We start from the raw sequence: 16,516 nt of genomic DNA, 5'->3' as shown, positions 1-16,516 counted from the left end.
TTGGCTCTCACCCAAACCCACTTGTGTATCAGTGTCCTTTGGGAGCCACCAACACTGCACTCGGGCGCGGGATTCAGGCTGTGGGAACAGGAATGTCAAGCACAGAGTTACTTTAACCTCTCGTCCCGTCACTGCCTGTGTGTGAATGTGTAAACGGGGAACAAACACCAAGAGGCCTTTTCCCCACAAACTCGCACTGGAAATTCATGGCCTGCTGACCTTGCAGGGATTCACCACTCCTGTGCACCATAGCAGAAGAGAAGCACAGCTGCACTGCAGGCACCGAGAACGCTCCCCGCACGCACCGGGCACCCTGCCATGGCAAATCCCCGCAGGGTCTTCCCTGTGTCCACTCCCTTTTGAACCGGTCTCTTCTTGGTGAAGAAGGCTCAGTCCCCAGCTTGGCCGGGCTCCCTGGGCCCCAGGGTGGTTGCAGAAACGGGTCCGAGAACACAGGCACCGATTTGCCCAGCCAGACTGAGTCTGGCTCTCCAAATCCTCCCCCTGAGCACCATCAACGGCTGCATCCACTGCTCGGATGCTGCTAACAGCTACAGGTCGCTGACTTGGTGTCCCTGCTCCTGGCCGTGCCCCGGTTCCCGGGACTGCACACTTCATCACTCATTCCTTCCTTACCTTCCCACACTTTATGCTCTTCAGCATTCCTGCTAGAAACGCATCGCCTCTGCCAGTTCCCCGGGGAGCATCTCTTCTCGTGGTTGGCCAGGTTGCAGAGATTCCTGTTCCTTGAGCACACGTGCTGCAGCACAAATCAGATGTCTTTGGGATATTTAAGGACATAGAGTGGCACAAAAGCTATTGTGTTAGTTTGACAAGTTTATTGCCTGTAAGCCCTGGTGACTGGTATTTATATTTCTCTGCTTTAAGTCCTTATCTATGTAATCACATATCTTTCAGTCATTATTTTGCATGGAATGACTCTGACACACCTATTTACAAGGGCATCCTGTTTACTTTTTACAAATGCTGGCATAATATTAATTTCTCCTGAGTCTCTGGAGCTTCTCCAGTCTTCCTTGCCATGTTAGAGATCGGCATTACCAGTTCAGATTAAAAAATAATGATAATATTAAAAAAAAACTGGATGCACAATATCTGGGCCTGCTGAGTTTTTAACTTTGCCTTATGCATCTGTAGCTTGACATCTTCCTGAGTTACCATTTCAGTGGAAAGTGTTTCACCCTTGTGACATGAGTACTTCCTCTGGCTTCCTCCCAAAAGCAGGAGAGCAATTTATTGCCTTTCCTTCCTGCACCGTGATCACCAGTTCCCCCAGTCCTACCTCATACTGCACTGCAGGCTGAGCTGGCTGCTTCCCTGCAGCCTGCTCTGTCTCTTCTCTAGAAGTTGTGTTTGTTGCCCTCATTTCAGTGTCTGCCACCCATAAAGAGCATGGCAAACATCTGCTAATGTGAGAAGTGCATAGTGGTGTCTTGGTTTGGCAAAAAGAATGAAACAAAACAAAAAACGCACACAAAATCCAGCAGACGCATTTTTTTTTAACTTACACATTTTTCAGTGTGTCATTATGCCTTTACGGCAGAGGAGTGAGGGGGGAGCCCAGGAGGCTGTGCAGGCCCAGGAGGGAGATGTGGCCGAGGCGAGGAGGTCAAAGCTCTTCATTTGCAGCCCGGGTGCTGAAGACGCAGGCAGGGACCCACCTTGGGCTGACGGGATGGGTTTGCAATTTTGGGGTCTGGTGATCTGACCTTTCTGATAGAACTATCTGGGGCCCAATGTGTATTGCTGATCGGGTTGGGGAGCCTGACCCTGTTTTGGGGCTGAGAGAGACAGTCGTGCACGTGCTGCCAAAATGTGGAAAGCCAGGCTGAACATCCACATCACTACCTAAGCAGCTTCACCTGCACTCCCAACGGGGAAGGCCAAACCCACGGAAACATGGGCAGAGAGCACCTGGAACTGGGAAGTGAAACACCCCAAGACAGCTCCCAAGTTCAAGGCACACGAGAGGACAAAATGGCATAGGAGGGGAAGCACAAGCCCCTGGGCCAGCTCTCTGCTTTCCCCAGGCTGCCTCTGTGAGCTTGGTAGCCCTGTGAAGGCCAGATGTTTTCTTAATGATAACTGCTGTCTGAAACCCCAGATGCAGTCATGTAGGAAAAATGGCCTTTCTGCATCTGCCTCACATCCATCTGCACCTGCCTCCCTAGTGAACTGTTATCACTGTGTAGCTCCATAGGTGCTGTGGTAGGATGCGCACACCGAAGGGATGGGATGCTTGGGAGTATGTGTAACATATGTCCTAGGAGGAGTTCAGGTTGAATGTGACTCCACAGTGCATTTATTGTCCTTATGGCACTTATGGTCTTGGGGCTGATCTGGGCTTAAAAATTAATGTCAGCCTTCTACAATTTGTTCGGGCAAAACTGTACGTGAGGGAGGGCTCACGACTAATGCAGGGTGTTTTGGCAGGTCTTTCCGAGGGAGCTGCTTTCCTTTTTTTTTTTGGTTTGCTTTGTTTTTCTTCCTTTTTTCTTTTTTTTCTTTTTTTTTTTTTAACATGCTGGGGAGTGTTCTGTGAAGAAAGAAGATCGCTGCCTGTGTTTTTCTGATGGAGATACATATTTTCCAAAGTCAGGAGATCAAGAACTGTGGTTTCCACAGCTAGTACCTTGCCAATGCTACTCAGATAATATTACTGAATTATGCACTTATCTTAAGGCTTCTCCCTTTGCTATCTCAGTATTGGAGCAGCTTCTGCATCAAATTAGCAGTGGTGGTAATGCCTTGCTGTGCTTCGTGGCATGATAGCTCCATTTCCTCTAAAAAAAGGCTGTGCTCCAGGGCGGTTTTGCCTGTTTTTGTTTTGTTTTGCTTTGCTTTCATCGAGGGCTTGCTGGCTCTGTTTTGGGCCAAAGCAACATCCTTTCTTCCTGTGGATGCTGTCCCCCCTCTGGAGTCAGGGTCCTGCTGCATGGGATATGAGCCAGCTCTCATGTCCTGAGCTTGGCTGGAGCCAGGACACACGGGCCCATGGCCCCAAGCTGCTGGAGCCCCATGGGAACTGCCTGCCCATGGGGTGATCCTGCCCAGCTGAGCCGGGAATGACTCACATGCAGGCTCCGCTCCCACTGTCGCTCTTTATCATTTGCATCTAGGGAATTAAAAAAATAGAATGAACCTCACGGGCTCAGCAGGCAGCTCCCTCCCTGCTGAGGGAGCGTGAGGCTCCCCTCTCCTCCCCTCCCCTCTCCTCTCCTCTCCTCTCCTCTCCTCTCCTCTCCTCTCCTCTCCTCTCCTCTCCTCTCCTCTCCTCTCCTCTCCTCTCCTCTCCTCTCCTCTCCTCTCCTCTCCTCTCCTCTCCTCTCCTCTCCTCCCCTGTCATGCTTTGCCTGAGGTCACCAGCTTGCCCCACGCACAGGGTGGGCACGAGGCAGGAGAAGGGCAGTGCCGAGCAGGCCCAGGAGAACGGTGCCCGAGCCATGGTCGCAGTGATGCCCCAAGCTGCCCCAGTGCTGGCGGCCGCCCCCTCCAGTGCAGAGTGCCGACCTCCAGCCCGAGCTCAAGCGCGGCCTCATTTCACAGAGAAACAATCCCTCTTTGTGCTGACTGCCCTGCCAGCGTGATCCCCTGCCCTCACAATGTCCTTTCTGTGGCAGAGCCCTTGTGTGGAGAGCGGGAGTAGGTTCAACCCTGCCGCCCCCTGCCAGGGCCGCTGCACCGGGAGCCCCGGCCATGCAGCCCTGGCAGGCGTCTCTGTGGCAGCTTTAGGTAAATACGGGGCAAAGGCTGCCCAGGGAGGCCTCCCGCATGCTGGGGACATGCACAAGGAGGTTTCCTCCCGGCTTGTTGGCTCTGGGGGGCTCCAGGTAGGAGGATGGCCCTGGAATGTGGTGGCAGAGCATGGCACCCTGGCACCAAGTCACCGCTCTGACTGGAAGCCCAACATGGAGAAGCTGCCAGGCTTCGCAGAGCTGCGCTCTTGGCCCCGGACAGGCTGACGGGCCCTGCCACTCCTGCGGTCGCCACATCACAAAGACAAAACGAAATGGAGTCAAATGAAGAGGGTGACTCTGGGGACTACCTAGGGCTTTGTTATCACCTGCGTTTTTGCCAGTCAAGGGCCTGTGAGATGCCCTGTAAAGCCCCTGCTAGGGGGGCAGCTTTGAGGTCTCACAAGAGGCAGAGCTCACAGCGCCTCATCTCCTGCCCAGGCCTATTGCACATGGGCAGGGGCGAATGTTTGCACTGGCGATGAAGGGCTCCAGTCCTGCTGCACATATTGAACCCCAGACCTCCTGACCCTTTCCAAACTCCTGCCAGTCCTTTCTGGTACTGCAGCAACCATCAGTCTTGCATGTGCCTGGTGCTTGCAGCCCACCTGGAAAATTCTCCTCAGAGCTGGACAAGCAGATGTGTGCTTTGGGCACCAACATCATTGCACAAGGCTACCCTGCCTGCCAGGGGAACAAGTAAGACACTTTAAAAGGCTGGAAGAGACGTGAGACCTGTCCATGGAGGCCTGGGGGTATTGCTCACTGCTGGGCTCTTGCTCCCAACCTGTACAGTTTGGTGCAGTTTGTGCTGGGGACGACGTTGTCTTTTATGTGGCAGATGTGCAGAGCTTGTGCTGGCAGGAAACCACAGAGCTGCCACCCACCCAGCTGATAAGCGAAGTTCAACCATATATCCCAGGATGAAAATCTGTCATCAAAGCGTCTGTGCCACAAGCATACCCCTGTGGTGCCAGAAAGCTCCTGGGTGACACTTTTGCCTTTGTTTTTATCTCACTGCCAGCCTTTTACCAGGTGATGTTTTAAAGTGAAACTAGCGCCTTGGGTTACCCCAGGGACTTTGAGCAGGGTCATTTTGTGTCTGCTGGCTGGAAAAATGTTTTGAGTTGTTTCCTGGTAGCTTTAGGGGCTTTCACTGACCTCGGATTCCAGAGCTGAAAATATTTCCCCATCTTCCCACTGAAGGGGAAGAGGGTAACGTTGACAGTGATGGGGTAATTGGCCTGTACTGCCAGGGTGATGTAATCAGGGTAAATAACAGGATGCAAGTTTGCACCGATGAGTCACTAATGTTGATATCAAGCATGGAAGGAGGCAGCACATCAGGTGGGGCTTAGCCAGGCATGTGCACTCGCCCATGCACCACCTGCCCACCTGGGTTGCTGGAATCATGAGCTGGTGTTAATGGTCCTGCAGGCTCTGCATAGTGAACACCTCAGCTTTCAGGGGCCAGGGAAGCCTGTTCGTTGTCTTGGTACTACACAGTGGTGATACAGGAAATATTTATGGATGTTTTTGAGATGTGTTTGTCATTTTTGGTCTTGAAGTTAGAGAGAAGGTTTGCAGGATTGACGGGCACTTGACGGTGCTTTAGAGTCCAGCCCTGAGAAGACAAACACCACTGGAGGCCCACTTTAAGCACACCGTTTTTATTATGCAAAATCCCTGCCTTTTCAGGATTAAAAAGAAAAAGGTGAAAGAATCACGCTATCAGTTTTTCAATTCCTATGTATAATTAGGCAGGTGCATTTGCCAACTATGTGTCTAAGATGCTACTGAAGAGTTGCAGGACCAAGTGTGCATGTGTGCTAATTTGACATTTATAAGTGTCTTTCAGAACTTTCAAACTGAAAAATGTCGATGCTTTTGCTGCATGAGAAACTCATAATGCAAGTTTTGAATATTCAACAAAATAAATTCATAGCTCAGTAAATGATAAGGAACAAGTCTAAAAGGTATTTTAGTTCCATGGAAATAAAATATTTTGAGAATTTCTACTTCTGCAATGCAAACTGAGAAATCATTCATGGAACAGACTGATTGTAGAACCTGGTGGGGCCAAATCTCCCTCCCTTGGCCATCTGCAGTGACTGGTGGTGGCAGGAAAGGCAAAACAGGGAGTTGCAGCTGCAGTGAGTGTCACCATGCACAGGAGAAAATCTCCTTGCTAATCCCCAAGGTCACAACCTCTCCCTGAACTTCATTCCTTCTCTATTGCTTACTTCCTCTAGACCTTCCCATCTGACAGTCTGCTAATCCTCCATGGAGGAGACGGCTGCCACGGCTGTGCCTTCAGCAAGGCTTTTTGGTGAACGCCTGCTCCGTGCAGCAAAGGGAGAGCGCACGGCACCTGGCACAGCGAGGAGAGGGGTGAGGCAGGACAGCGGGATGGAGGAGGACACTCCTTCCCACCCATCTGGCTGCATTCGGAGGAAGCGGATAAGCAATGGGGCAAGGAACCCAGTGTCTGGGACAGGCCGCGGGCAACTCCGGTGGCCAGGGCGCCTTGCGGGGAAGGCCGGGGGGAACCCCCCATTTAGGGGATTTACTCCACAGACGAGACCAGCTGAGGCGCAGGGAGCCACAGGGACAGACACCGAGCTCCAACCATGGCCATGAGGGCCAGGATGGTCCAACATGCTGCCCGGGGGAGGGGCTATGGGAAGGGGGTGGGGCTTGTGGTGGGGAGGCGGGGCATAAATTGATGGTCTATGGAAATGGGCGTGGCTTGGGGCTGGGCAATCCTGGCATGGGGTGGAGCTATGTTGAAGGGGCGGGGCTTGCAGGGGTGGAGCACATGGGGTCACCTTGACACCTTGATGGGAAGGGGGAGAAAGCTGAGGAATGTCAACCAATAATGGAGCATGTGGGTAAGCAAAGGCAGGCACCCAGACACAGGTAACCCCTCAAAGCAAGTGGTCCTGAGAATGAAAAATAACTGGTAGAGGAGAAACAGCATGGAGAAATATACTTGGCGTAATTGGAGAACTAAGAGAAGACGCAGAACATGAGGCTGCAAGGAAAAACTGAAGAGCCAGTGTCCCAAAGGGAATAATGGTGGAGACAGTGGATACAACAGGGAAATAGAGCCTGATAGGATGAAGCTGCATTCAGGGCAGAAGAAGAGTGAGCGATCTAGAAGTTTGTGGCAGTAGCAGGAAGAGGTTTGGCTGTGTAATTTGGGGCGCTCTGTGAAGCCTGCCAGGAAGGGTGGATCCAGGGCAGAAGGAATGCTTGAAGAAAGCTCAGAGGTGTGGGACATGAGGTTGAAAAGTATCTGCGAAGGAGTAGGAAGGAATCCACTGGTGTTCTTCCATGTCAGGACAAATGACATAGGAAGATTTTCACTGAAATGAATCAAGAATCAATTAAAATCAATGATTCAAAATAAAAGCAGGACAAGAAAGAAAAAGAAGCAATCCCTGTATGTGAGAGGTGAGCAAAAGTGATCCAGACAGCTGCAGGCCGGTCAGTCCACAGTTAAGTGTCCAATTAAAGAGTAACTCATCATATGGATGGGAAATAGAAAGTGGGTAAAATACAGTCTATTATGTCTGACTAAGCTCATAGCTTTCTCTAAAGAAGCTTTATTTGGGAAAGGAAAACCAATAGGCCAGGACTCCTGGGAAGCAACAAATCTTTTGGGAACTTGGTGAAGATTGCAGGGGCAGGAATTTAATCTACAGGAATTTAGTGTGATGAGGAGCTGGTTAAGGTTAAGATGAAAGCAGAGCCTGGTGAAGGAGAGCACAGTGGGATGTACAGAAAGGTAGAAGTGGAATAATTCAGGGATGATCTGATAATTTCCTTACGGACTGCCACAAATATTTGGAGTATTCCGATGAAATCTGCTGGAATACAATGATGCTGGGCACTGATGCTGTTGGAGGGTGAAGGAACACTTCTGGTAACACATCTTCAGTAAAGCGAACTTGAACGGCACCTTGACCATAGAAACTACTGAGGCAGCAGGCACAGGGACAGGCTGAATACTAAGAAAATGGCGGAAAAACCTGATTGTTTAGTCGTTCATGTGCTGAGAAGAGGGATGGTTGCTGTGTACAAATATATTGGGGCATAAATACTAAGGGGGAGGACCTATGTAAGATAAAGATGATTTTGGCACAGAACAAATGGATATTAACTGGCCATGAAGTAATTTCAGCTGGAAGTGAGAAGATGACTCCTAACAATTAGAACAGCAAATTCTGGAAGGTGGACAGGAGACCAGGTCTGGGTTGGGGAACCATGAGGAACACGGGAACGGCACCGCTGTGGCCCCCGCACCAGTAACGGCAGCAGCCCAGCTCAGCTCCCCCGCGAGCGATTCTCTCCCTGCAGCGCCCCTAAAACCACCCAAATCCACCCCAAACGCCCCACGCCCGGACCCCGCCTCAGGAGCCGCCCGGCCGCTGCGCGCCCGCCACCCCTCGGCGCTCCCGCCCAGAGTGGGCGGAGCCCTCGCTGTGGGCGTGGCTTCTCCTCTCCCGCCGATTGGCCTCGGGCGGCGCGCTCCGCCCCCAAAGGGCGCCCGAGGCCAATGGGCAGCGGCGAGGGGGCAGGGCAGCGGTATTTAAGCGCGGGGCAGCCGTGGCGGTGGCAGAGCAGGGTGCGGCTGGCGGTGAGTGAGCGCCGTCCGGGGCGCCGCGCGCACGTGGTGGGGCCCTCCCGCGGCGGGGCCGGGCCCAGCCCGCCATGTCTGCGTGCTGGGGGCCGGGCTCCTCAGGCCTGTGGGAGGGGAGTGGGTGCTGGGAGGGGTCCCCCCCTCGCTAGGGCTTGGAGGTGGCATCTGAGTTTGCGGGTGGGTTGAGAGTGTGAATGTTTCTTTCTGCCGTGGGCACAGCGCCTGCACGGCGTGGGTGTCCATCGGAGGTGGTTCTGGCCTCCCCAAAACCCTGGAAACACCCAGAGTGTGCTGCAAAGTGAGGTTGCTCAGGCCTTAGCGGGCTCTAGTGCTCAGCTGCTCCCGGCTGGCGGCTTTGCCCGGGTGCCAGGCTGGACCCTGCCCTGCGAGGCCATGCGCTAGCTCCGCAGCGGAGCGTGTAGCGTAAACAGCCCTCGGGAGAGGAAGGTGCGGGCGCATGTGTGATGGCTGCCTCTGTGTCTGTCAGTCGGGGATCCCAGACCGCCCCAGGACATGGGAGGAGAATGTCCTGTAGAGAAACTGTGGCGGTGACGCCAGGCGAGGTGGCAGAGGGACAAGTTTGGGAAGCTGTAGCCTTGTGGGCAAGGAGGGCTGGTTGTTGCAACGTGCCGCGGGCGGGTGGTGAGGCGGCTGCGCTGGGGTGGGGTGGCTGTGGCGGAGCGGGTGCTGTCACCCCGCGCTGCGGGGAAGATGACTCCATCGGCTGGGCCTCTCGCCGGGCTGGAGCAGTGCGCGCCACCCTGCGTCACGGCAGTGAGATAAGAGCGAGGGCTTTGGGTGGCATCTTGGGAGTGCCTCTGGGGAGAAACCGCTCTGGATGGTGTGGAGATCTGCAGCAGAACCCAAAGGCAGCTCTGGGTTTGGGTGCCGCTTCTCCTGCGCTGCCTCCAAGCAGGAGGGATTTTTCTTGTCCCTTTCCTGCCACAGCGGCCACCCTAGTTTGGAACTCCCCACAGCAGTGCTGTGGGTGCCACCACAGATCTGCCCAGCAGAAGGGAGTATCTCCCTGCTAGTCCCCACTGTCCTGCATCATGGCCAGGGAACCCTCCTGCTGCAGTGCCGGGGGTCTTGGTGCAGCTGTGCTGGCCGCAGGCCGTGGCCGCGCTGCGAGGGGGAAGGTGTCTGACTCATGGGTCTGCTTCCTGCCTGCTCGCGAGTTCAGATATGCCGGTTATACAATGCGGGGCAGTCTGGCACTTCTCCTGAATGTGGAAGTGACTCTCACAGGGGACTGTGTGCCGGGGCCCAGCTGGGCTGTGCCAGGGGAGAGGCCATTCAGTGCTTGCTGTGAGGAAGGCCTGGAAGTGGCTGGAAAGCTGTGCCGGGCCTTGCAGGGCAGGGCTGCTGCCGGTGTGGGACAGCCGCCGCCTGGGAAGTGCCAGGGCTGCTCTGAGTTGCTGCCGCTGCGCAGGCCTGGCCCCGGGAAGCCTCTGCTGTGGGGCCTGCAGCCTCCCCGGGGCACCCGGCCGCCACACTGGGCCCCAGCGGCACTGCGGTGCCTCCCCGAGCGCAGGGGGCAGCCAAGCCGGGCAGCGAGCTGAGCTCTCCCCCCTCCTCTTCCTCACAGCTGGAGACACAGTGGGACGCGGGGCACGCAGGGCCTGCGCCGAGAGCCACCTTCCCTGGGAGCGGAGCACAGGTAAGCCTGACCCCGTGCGTGTTGTCCTGCTGCCTCGCTGCTGGGTCTGGCACGTGTGTGCACTGTGGAGGAGCCTCCAGCTTGGTTGCTGGGGAGGGGGTTTAATGTCTGCAGAGTGTCATGCAGGGCTGGACCAGGCATCTCTTCCAGCAGCTGTGCTGAGCCTGCAGCTGGGCTGGGCTTGCTCACAGCCTGATGGGGTGAAAAGCGGCCTCCCAGGCAGTGCTGGCCGCTCGGAGGCAGGGGAGCTTTCTCCCACACAGCCCTCAGCATCAATGTGCCATTGAGAGATTCCTCTTCCCTCCTCCGGGCAGCATGGCAGTACCAGGCCTCCCCCACTGCGGCTGACACAATGTTGGCTTTGAGTACCAACTTGTGTAGGTGCTTGGCCTCCCTCTAGCCCTTGTGCTGGAACATGGGTGGGAAGAGATCCTTGTCCTCACCCTTCTGGTGGCAGCACCTCTGATGTGAGCTTACCTTGAGCTGGTGAGTGGTGTGTGGTGCTGCCATGCATGGGGGGTGTCTGTCAGTGCTGGACAACTGCAGCCTTCAGTAGCCAGAATCAATGTTCATCTGGCTTTCTGCATGCTCTACTGGAGCTGGTCTGTAGCATATGGGCCTGTTCTCCTCCTGTAACAGAATGACAGATGGAAAAGCTGTCTGAGACAGGTAGGGAGGTATTTTGAGGGGTCAGTCTGTTTGCCTCAGTGCAGGACTCCTTCCTGCAGCCTTGTTCAGAGCACGGTGGGGGGGACAATCTGGTCCTTCCACTTGGGTGACTCTGTTGATTCTGGTGCCTTAAGGAGGAAGGGAGATGAGTGGCCCATCCTTCCCCTGGAGTGTGAGGGGAGGCTTGCCTGCTCAGTGGGCAACAGGTGATGATGAGAGTGTTCTTGCTCCTGGCACATTCCCTCTGAGCATCTTTTCCCCAGTTGGAGACAAGGCCCATCTGTGTAGCAAGTGCATCCATCCTGCTGTGCAGCAGCAGTACATCTATCCCAAAATTTGACCACCTACTCTTCCAGAATGCAGCTAGGGTGGATTCCTGGCTGGGCTGAGCTGACCTTCCCACCAGACCTGCTGAGCAGCTTCTTGAGGATGGTTTAGAGAATCGAGTTGCTGGTTGAGTCCTTAGGGCTTGAGACAGCTGGATTTTATCTCCTTCATAGGAAGCTGCTCCAGCTCATGTTTGTAAGCTGTTCCTGACAAGCTGTTCCTTTGAGAAGTAGCACCATGCCAGCTGTTGCAGCAGCCTGTGCTTGCTGCATCTTGCTGAAGGGCTTGGCCATGCCACCCACACAGCCTGGGCCTCTGCAGTCCTGCTCTGCGTGAGATTCTTGCCTCTGTTTTCTGAAAGTCTGTTACATATGGGGTGCATGATATGGTGCACTCCCCTCAAAAAACTAAGGGGATAGACTAGGGCTTTGGAGCATGAAAACTTATTCCCCATGGTTTGCAGGTGAAACTAAGGGCTTATTCAAGGTGTGCTGTGCTGCCTTTTTGTTTTGGTGGAGTGCATCACCAGGACAATGCTGAAGACAGTTTTCCTGCAATGTTAAGTCAGGTCTTCAGCAGTGCCTTTGCTGGGTGAGGGTGAATGCTTGTCCTTCCTCTTTCCTGCTGGGTTTATAGCATAGCAAACCCTCAGGTTGAGATCCTTTAGGAAGGCGCTTACAAGAGGTGTTGGGAGTGGTGCCTGTGATGACCTAAGGGACCTTGCCTCTGTGTTCCTGTACTGTTGTACTGGATTTGTGTTAGAATGTGCCTTGGTAGTGGTCAAGTGGTGGGAGTACTTGGGCTGGAAAGTCAGGTTCTTGCTAGTCAAGCAAGTGAGGCAGCCCAGCCTCTTTCCTGGGGCACCTGCTCCCTGGAACCAGGGCTCTTCTCTGTAGGAGTTGTGGGGTGCTGTAGCTGAGGCTGGCTCAGCCTGGATGCTACCTGAGTCTTTGGTAGCTCACTGCTGTTGCAGGTGGAAACCTAGTCTGGGGGTTCTTGACTTCTTTCTTAGTATCATTGAGCATCTAACTTCAGGTTAATCCTCTTAACTTGAAGTTGATCAAGGTAGGAAGCATCAGACAGTAAGCCCTTCATCCTTGCTGTAGGGAGTGCTCCTACTGTCTGGACCTTAATTAGATCAGCTGGCTTGCTGATAGACTTTTTCTGTATATGCTTTGACTTGTTAGGGTTGAGTGGAAGCAGCACAGGATACAAGATTCCTCTCCTCCTTCCTGTGGGAGCAATAGCACTGGCTTTGGGTGAACCTTCTGCACCTGTGAAGGTAACTGAGGCTGGTATCTCTGTTCTCTTGGAGGGGCTGTGACCCTGTTAAAGAGAGTTCCTGCCTATTGGCATTTGTGGTGCATCTGCCATACTGCTGCCATCTCTGGAACTGGTCCTATTGCCAGTGAGCATCCCCTCGTGGTAGTGGCCTCTGACCTCTTGGCATGGAGTGTAGGGAGGCCCAAGCCCATGTTGTGTGTGTGCTGTAGCCTGTCCCCTTCCATTCTGCAGTGGTGACCCCTCAGTTTGTGTCTGGGCTTTGTGTGATCTGCCAGAGGCAGAATCTGGCTTTGTAGACATCTAATGTCCCTATTTTCTTAGAGTCCATGTTCAATTGATGCAAAATCCTTGATGAGACAGAGCATGGTAACAGCTACAAACTGTTGTGGGAGCAGTGTTCAAGCGTTGTTGTGAGCTGCTTGCTTGATTACTGAACAGTAGTAAAGTGCTGTGAACCCCTGTGTGCCCTGCATGCAGAAAGATTGCTCTATATGATTCTGCTTGAGGGCTTTGCAAGTCTTGATGTATTTCTAGTAGCAGCTCTCAGGAAGCAAAGCCATGTGCCCTCCCTTTGCTCCATGTACTGTGGCACTGCTGTCACCTCAGAAATGAGGCCTAGTTGCCTCCATCTCCTTTGCTTACCTGGTGCTCTGTGAGCCACTGAGCACTGTTTTGATACTGGAGGAAGAAATGCCTTGTTTTGACTTGTGTGAGTATCTTGCCCTCTCTTTCTTCATTCAATTCTTCCTTCATTCATTTCTATGCCAGAGTGTCCTGTTGTCACCTTTTGCCTGCTTGTTCCTGACTGATTTCATCTGAACTGATTCAGATCTGAATATGCAGTCAGCGCAGTGTTAAATGTGGTAGGGAGCAAGCCTGTCCTAAATTTGCATGATTGGTCCGGGGAGGTACTTGTCTCCAGAGGAATACAGTGAGTATTATGGAAAACAAGCTTGGGTGCAGACTTCTTATCTTGTACTGAGACCTTGACGTTGGGTTCCTGCCTCTGTACAAGGCTTCTGGCACCCTTTGCAGTGGGCTTGTTCCTTCCCCTGCATGTTTGGGGTGACTACCCAGACTACACAATTTATCTGCTCATCTGGGAGTCTCCTCAATCTCTCTGCTCCCAAAGAACATGGGAAGGGGAGAACTTAATCCCTGTTTGTAGGATGCCATCCAAAGGCTCCAGGGTTTCTACAGCCACAGTGTGAGACACAGCAATAGGGTGTTAACACCACCTGCTGAAGATGAGGGAACTACCTGTTTCAGATGGATCGCTTCCTGACTTGGAGTCAAACTTGCTGTAGTGTTAAAAATAGCTTCCAGCCAACTTGATTTCAATACCAGCTACAGTTGCAGCTCTTGCAAGAGCTGTAATTTATCGGAGTTAGAGTTCGTGTCTCTACTGTGAATGCAATCCTCTTGCACTGTCATCAGAAGTGCCCTGGTATGAAGCTCTTAGCTGTGTCCTCTGATATGAGCAGGAAACAGCTGAGCCAGAGGCAGTGGCAAGGGGATCCCCTGTTAAAGTAGGGATTTATCTGGTGGTGTCACCTGCAAAGTCTGCAAGTACTTCCTGCTGCATCTTTGAGATTAGTTCCTGAGCTCTGCTCAGGGAATGTGTCACCAGTCCCTGCAGCCAGTGTGTCACACCAGGAGAGCTCTGCTTTCCTACTGTGTCCTAAAACTCCCTGTGTGGGTTTCCACACTTCAAATATAGCAGCTGGTGCTCTGCTGCCAGGCTGGTCTCTTGTGCCCTCAAAGGGTGTACTAACATCTCTTCAGACAGTGACTTTCCTTGGGAAAACAGGACTCTGGCAGCCTGTGGACAACAATGTATTGACTGAATCTTCATTTAGATGGCTGTGATCATTAATAGGAATTTGTGTGTGGCTGGATGCAGCTTTCCTGAGTGCTGTTTGCTGTTATGTGCTTGAGCTGCCTTCTTGAGGTGCTCTATGTGAAGCAGGCTACATGCAGGCCTCCTTGGGACAACTGCACAAAGGAATAAAGAATCTAAATCCAGTTATCTCTGCCTTATGGTGAACTGCCCTGCTCAGAGCTGCATGCAGATTCTACTGGAAGCTGGGTGTTTTTTCTGGAGCTCCTGTGTGTTATGCAAGTGCTGCTGGCTACCTGCTCTAAGGAGACTGGGCACAGGAGGAGTTAGAGGCTGCTCTACTGTTGGCTGTGCAGGTCAGTGCTGCAGCACTTGCTGCCCCTGTTTGTAGGGCAGGAGAGTTGGTTTGGTTCCTAACCAGCTGGTTATCTCCTGACCTCCTGCCCTGCTGGGAGCCCCAGAGGGGCTGGGGCTGCTTCATCCAGTTCAGCAAGGTCCTGGTGCCAGCTTGCCAGGGTGGCAGCTCCATGGCTGCCTACCAGGCTGTTTTGGTGCTGTCTATAATTAAACCAGTGGGGAGATCATGGTGACTTATTCTTACCTATTACAGGTCTGATTTATGGCTTGAATATTGATGAGGTGATGACTGCTGGGGGAGGCAAGGGCTGAGTCTGTTTGCAGGTGGCTGCTGTGTGGGGTAAGATTTGCTCTAACAAAACTCTGTGGGTTGTGTCCTGGCTGCTGTCAGTGTCGTGGCTCACAATTACTGTGGTCTGCCTGCTCTGGGACTGCTGGGACTTGCTACAAAGAGGTTTGCTGTTCTTGCTGAAGCTGCACTGATTAGCTGTGTGGCTGTGAAAGTAGACAGTCCACAGTGCTGAGTGTAAGCAAGTCTCTAATCCATGATGTTGGTTACTAAGGCAAAACGCAGCCTCGTACTCTGCCTGCAAATAGCAAGAACATGTTTCTAGGTAGAGGGAGCAGCCCTCTGATGTGAGGTGGAAGGAAATGTTTGTCAAGTGTCTACCTATTGTGCTTGGTGTGTTTGGCCTATGGGTTCCTGAAGTTCTGGGATATGGGGTGAGTTCAGGTTCTCAGCACTACTGCTCTGTGCTGGAAAATCACAGAATAATTAAGGTTGGAAGGGATGTTTGCAGATGACCTAGTTCACCCCTCCTCTGCATAGGCAGGGTCACCTAGAGCATATTGCACAGGCCTGCATCCAGGCAGCTTTGGAACATCTCCAGAAAATAAGATGCCACAACCCCTCTGGGCAACCTGTGCCAATGCTGCCACCCTCATAACCAAGAAAGTTTCCATCATTCAGATGGGCTTTCCTGTGCTTCAGTTTGCGGCCCTTGTCTTTTGTCTGGCCACCACTGAAAAGTTTGTCCCATCCTCTTGTTACTCTCCCCTGGAATATTTATACACACTGTTAAAATTGCCTTCTGCCTCCTCTGTAGGTTTAACAGGTCCAGTTCTCAGCATCTCCTCACAGGAGAGGAGTTCCAGTCTCCTAATTGTAGCTCCACATTAGACTCTCTCCAGAAATTCTATGACACAGCACTCCAGATGTGGCCTCACCAGGGCTGAGTAGAGAGGGAGAATCATTTCCCTCAACCTGTTGGCAACACTCCTAATGCACCCCAGGCTACCACTGGTCTTACTGGCCTCAAGGGCAGATTGCTGGTTTGTGTCCAGCCTCTTGTCCACCAGGATCGCCAGGTCCTTCTCTGCACAGCTCTTCTCAAGAAGGTCAAGCCCCAGCCTGTACTGGTGCCTGAGCTCTAGGTGCAAGACTCTGCATTTGCCTTTGTTGAACTTTGTGAGGTTCCCACTTCTCCAGCCTGTTGAGCTCCCTCTGAAGGGCAGCACAGCCCTCCACTGCATCAGCTGTTCCTCCAGTTTTGTATCCTCCTTAAACTTGTGGAGGGAGCACTCTGTCTCTCCATCCAGGTCACTGATGAATAAATTGAATGGCATTGGGCTCAATCCTGACTCCTGTGGGATACCACTAGCTACTGGCCTCCAAATATACTGTGCCACTGATCACAACCCTTTGAACTCTGCCATTCAGCCATTTTTCAATCATTCTCCCTGTCCACCCATATAACCCACCCTTCCTGAGCTTGTCTGTGAGGGTGAAAGCCTTGCTGAAGTCAGTGCAGCATCCACTGCTCAACATTCCCTTCTGTGCGAAGGGAACTCAGCCAGTCACTCTGTCATTGAAGGTTATTGGATTGGTGAAGCAGAACTCCCCCTGGGAGAACTCATGCTGACCGTTCCTGATCTACCACATTCTTAGAGACAACATTGGGGATGAGCTACTCTACCAC

The sequence above is a fragment of the Tinamus guttatus genome, unplaced genomic scaffold, assembly GCF_059628265.1.
Source record: "Tinamus guttatus ecotype Peru unplaced genomic scaffold, ASM5962826v1 Tinamus_guttatus_pri_ptg000242l, whole genome shotgun sequence".
Taxonomy (NCBI): Eukaryota; Metazoa; Chordata; class Aves; order Tinamiformes; family Tinamidae; genus Tinamus; species Tinamus guttatus.
This window is presented reverse-complemented; position numbering follows the sequence as displayed.